Below are 5528 nucleotides of genomic sequence, written 5' to 3'. Positions count from 1 at the left end.
AAAGCAGTCTTAAAAAAAATATTATTAGTTACTTCATAAAAGCGATAGGCTGTCTTTCTAACTTATGTTGTTGCGGTTTCCACACTCCCACATGTTTCAGGGGTCACCGTTTTTTTAGATCTAATTGAGCAACAACGTGTGTCGTGTACAAACACAGTGATCGTGTCTCCAGTTTTCCTCCTCTTTAGAGCTGATTGTCCCATTATTGGACAGATGTCCTGTATTGATAAAGTCTGGTACTTCCAATTGTCTGTTGCTGTCTGAATTATGTCATGATGTAAATTATGAACATGCAGTAGTTATTTAGCAATGCAGCTCACAACCATTATTAGTGATGCTGACCATGTTCTGTACTTGTTGTATATACAGAGGTGGAAAGTGTTACGGCGCGTCGTGTGTTGAGTGGTTTTGGACCCAGTAACAATGCAGACTCGAACCCAGGCTAGACAAGAAAAACGTCTTTAATGCTCCGCAAAAAACAAACAAAACAGAGCTGGTCTCGTCCGCTGATCTCGGGGCAGCTGGGCACACTGAGTTGACTGGACTACTGTTTCCCGGGGTGTATGAGAGGCGTAGCTCGCTAAATAAGAACAGAGAGAGGGGGTGGCCCGGGTCACGGACGTAACAGAACCTACATTTACTCAAGTACTGCTGTAGATAATGTAAGACTTGCTAGTCCTCCTGTTTTACTCTTTGTGCACACATATGCACTTTTCCGCCTCTTGCTTACAATCTGACCACTTTTTTTTTTTTTTTCCTCAGCCCCGTCCTCCGGTCTGAACTGACAGTATCGATAACCTCAGCTATTTTTTTTGCCATTCAGCAGCTTTTCTTCTGTTCATGATCCCCAAATTGAGAAACAAACAAACAAATCATCTCTTCTTTTCTCCACCTCTCCAAGCATCCCAATTTCACACTCACTGAAATAGCGCTTCTTCTTTAGCAATGCTTTGATTGCCATGTCTAATACCATATGGTTCAGAGACCATTTCTATTTATGGTTGAAGGTGGGGGTGGAAAAGAAAACATTTCCCCATTAAAGAAGGGGTTTAATTGACAGATGCTGGTGAAAAATATTTCAGATCATGACCTCTGACATAAAAATTGGATGAGTATGAAAAAGTGTTCTTCCGTCAAGATTTATTTGTATAGCCCATTATCACAAACCGTAAATTTGCCTCCCTTCATACAAGGATTTCCAGTGTTTGCTTTTAAAACTGCAGTGAGATGGTGTTGGAGGTATCGCTACAAATTCAACTATTCAAACACAACACAGCAAAGTTCAGCCAGCTTCTTTTAAGCTTTATGTAAAGCCTGTGAAATAGAGGTGAGTTGTTGAAAGGGATCACATGAGGGAATTTGTTTTACAGCCAAGCTCACTATCATATTTTATTGACTTAAAAAAGAAAACACAGTTGTCAATGACTCGTGTAATATTGGAAGTAGAAGGTCCACAGAGATAAAATAATGTGATCGAACATGAAATGTCTAGTCACATGACCTAGCATGTGTCTGACACCAGAACTCTGCAGTATATTTATTTTACCTCTCACCAGATTTCACAGTGTAGAAAGCTGCTGCTTACTGTTCACCACCTCATCTTGATAAAGGTCCCTGCTACATACAGTATGTACAATGCTGTAATCACTAGGTCATCAAACATTAAATGTGATAATACATCAGTAGTTACAGTCCAATATATGATATACATTAATGTGAAATGTGCCATTGATATGCATAATAAGTACTTTTACTTTTGGTACTTTATGTGTATTTTCAAAGTAAATTTTGATGCTAATACATTCAATTAAGTAACATTTTGAATGCAGGACTTGTAACAGAGTATTCTTCCACTGTGTTATTGCTACTTCTACTTAAGTAAGGAACCCGAGTACCTCTTCCTCCACCGCTACACACAAGGAACTTTTGTCTACACAAAGTGAAAGGGCAAGAAAGAGTTTTTAAAAATTGTACCACGAATTACACATTGTTTTATGTACTGGCAAATATTTTTTAAATTTTTGCTAAATGTTCATGTTTCTTATCTTGAATTTCCAGTCTAGCTTATTTTGCATGCACACAATACTATGGATAAGATGAGAGAAAAATGTTTTGTGAAAACACTGATGGTAAAAAGTTACCCTTACACTTATACATTCAGGGACACAGTGAGAGTTAAGATAAAAGTGTCTTGCAATCAGCATTTTCAATGTATGCATCCACAATATGTGCCAGTATACAAACCGAAGAAATGTGTTTCCACCAGCTATACTGTAGATTGAGTCTTAAACAGATACAGCCCAAAACAGTTACACGCTCTTTTAAAATAGCACTTAGCATAGATTAATGTTCAGAGAAGTACAATCCCCACAATTATAATAAATAAAACATAATCTTGTTTTTGTGTTTGAAAGTATATTCCATACCATCATTTCTGTAAAGCAATACTGTTATTATTTTTGAACAACTCTTTAGATGAAGTGATGTATAGTATTCCAGTAAAAGCCTGAGACTGAAGGCTGGATTTGTGAAGGTCAGGACTAATGCACCAGAGTCTGGTCCACGCTGCTGGGAGATGCATGGTCTTCATGTGCCTCTCATGTTGGTGATGTGCAGAGAGATGGGACATATTCTGTGACGACAGTAAATGTCAAACAACATCCAGTGGAAAAAAAAGTTGACCCTTAAAGCATTTTGTGTTTTGTGTTTCACAATTCTGAGTCATTTAATATGCAATAATTGCTTTGCATTAGTCATTCTATTGTGACATTTTGCTTTTTGTAACATATTTTTCATATTTTAAATAAGGAACAAGATAAACAAATGTTATAAAAACTGAACTTACATAACAGACTGTTCCGTAAACCTGAAACAGTGATCGTCCTGTGTATTTGATTAGTTGGCCGGTCAGACCACAGGTGTTATTCACAGGTCAGACTGGGTCAGGTGCACAGTTGAGTTAAAGGTAAATGCAGATGTCAGTTTAGATGATAACATTTACAAAACTGAAAACATTAAGGAATCTGGACAGAAAATGAACCATTCAGGTCTAGATGTATTTGTATAACCTTTTTTTTTTGGCTGCATACCTGCATACAGGTCTAGATACACCTACTGTATATCTGTTTTGTCAGGGGTGGGAGGCATTGCTCATGGCATATGACTGTCAGAGTAATTTGTGCACTGATGGCTGTAGAACAAGTGGTATCCTGCATCTACAGAATTCGGAAGGGGTGTTTCTTTCATCAACTGCAACTGATTGCAATGATATTGTTCCCGCATTAGATTCCCGATGTTGGATGGAGCTTGTCTGTAGATTATGTGAGAGAGCCAGATGCATTAAAAGGCTGTGACAGCACCACATGGACACCCCCCAGTGTGTTGCCTGATCAGCTTGTGATCACACTCACAAATCTCTTCAGTGATGAGGACAGGCGCTAACACACCATTCTTGACATTTTCTAAGGATTACACTCTCACTTAAGATGAACTCATTATAATGATAAATGCCACACTCAGGTAATGACATTAAACCGAAGAATGGGACGGAAGTGTTTCAGAAACTTTTAAGTACATGAAATGTGAGTGCTGCTGTTTAAGGGAGATGATTTTTTTTTTTTGAATTTATTAAAGGATCAGGTTGTTTACCTGAACTTTCTGTATGCACTCTCTAAAGTGTCACACTTTGAAGGACTGAACATTGTTTCACTGAATTTATGTTTGTGAGTTCAAGTCTTGAGCAATGTCCACCACTTTAAAGAGAGAGAAAAGTCAGAAGATTTTATTTTGTAAGTTCCTTTTCCTCTGTCTGTCACACATTACACAACATCTACAGGTCACCAAGTGACCTACTGTCAGTTTTAATCTTTTAAGAATTGTTTTCCTTCCAGCAGTGTTTATTTAACCCCTCATTGTAGCCTGTTTGTTTTACCACTCAATGCAATGGATAGTCTACTTTTGTTATTGTTCAGGCTAAATGGTATAAACACATTTGTTCCTCAACGATTTAAATTTACTGTAGAATTGATGAATATTTAGCTTCTTGTCACTGTGTTCCTCTCATAATACCAAGGCACATCAGGTCACTTAATTAAAGACAATTAAGTGGTTCATCTGGACTGAATGTTTAGGGTGTACTATTGGATGAGTGAGTTGCCTATTTGTTAGCAGGCTTGTTTAGAGCTGTGCTCTAACTTTTTACAGAATTTTCCATCAGTGTACTGATTAAATCCTGATGGATGGGTTAATAGAGCAGCAGGCAGACCACTTAATTGAGTTTGTTTCAGACATCAAGTTTAGGTTCTTCCTTTTATCAGTCCCCTGCTTTCACTTGGACTCATGGGCAGGTGGTGTCTGGATTTTTGCCCTTCGCATCACTAAAGTGCCACTTTATTTTTAGACTTGGATACCTTCTCTCTAACTATATCCATCTAAGATTCACATTTCTTTCTAACTTTTTACAGTCTTGGACCTATCCTAACAATTGTCCTGAACCCCTGAGTTTTCTTTGGGCGCCACCTTGAGGGTGACTTTTGTGGTTCACCGTTAAATATCTGCAATTACTCTCCTCCAGATAAATCTCTTTGGTGATCCTTTAACCTTTGATATAACCACACATGCATACATGACGACAAACAAATAGAGCAAGATTTGAATTTATTACTGTGAAATGCAAACTCAGAGAATATCTCCGTGTGTATTTCTTTTTTCTTTTCTTTTTTTGGCCTGCTTCCTCAGGTTTTCTCACAAATTGGAGGAGCAAGTTGTTGATCTGTGTTGTTGAGGGTAGTTGGCTGGCACAGCTGGACTGTCTTGGGTGTTGGGGGGGAAAAAGCTTGCGCACCCACTTCTTCAAACCACCTCATCTAAACTCTATCAGCTGCAGCCACATGTTACACATCATGATCGCCACAAGGAAACTCATCTCCGGATGGTTTCCAATCTGAAAGAGGTTTTTTCTTCTCATTTGCTCTTGTCAGTTACTGTCTTTAAGCATTCCCATGCTGCTCTCTCAAGGTGAAATTGCTGTCAGGATTTATAAGATAATTTAGTTGCAAAGTAGCTCACAACCTTTTCCTTTGTCATTGTCGGCCTGATTTGAGCAGTTTGGCACAGTCTGACTCTGCAGCATGATATCTATTAGACAGAGAGATGGCCCTCCTGTAAGCACATCACAGGGGGGGCACAGTGGATGTCAGGCTGACAGTGCACTACCATCAGAGTATGCCAAGCACTGAGTTTTAATTACATCATCATTTGTGATCATTAGCCATGATTCCTCCCTCTGCTCATTTCTGACTCCAGGTAATATCAGAGTCCCCTGGGACCTGCTGGTGAAGTGTTTTTTTTTGGTTTATTTTGGTTCCACAATATGGTTCAATGGTTCCATCAAACAGTGTCATAATGAATGATTAACATGAGCATTAATGATAAATGACAGGCAGAGTTTGTGTGAGCGTGTAAATCTGGCAGTGTACTCAGTAACACCATTTAGATCGCCTGAATTACAGATTTATACTGACATGAAG

This window comes from Monopterus albus, unplaced genomic scaffold (assembly GCF_001952655.1).
Source record: "Monopterus albus unplaced genomic scaffold, M_albus_1.0 scaffold60.1, whole genome shotgun sequence".
Taxonomy (NCBI): Eukaryota; Metazoa; Chordata; class Actinopteri; order Synbranchiformes; family Synbranchidae; genus Monopterus; species Monopterus albus.
This window is presented reverse-complemented; position numbering follows the sequence as displayed.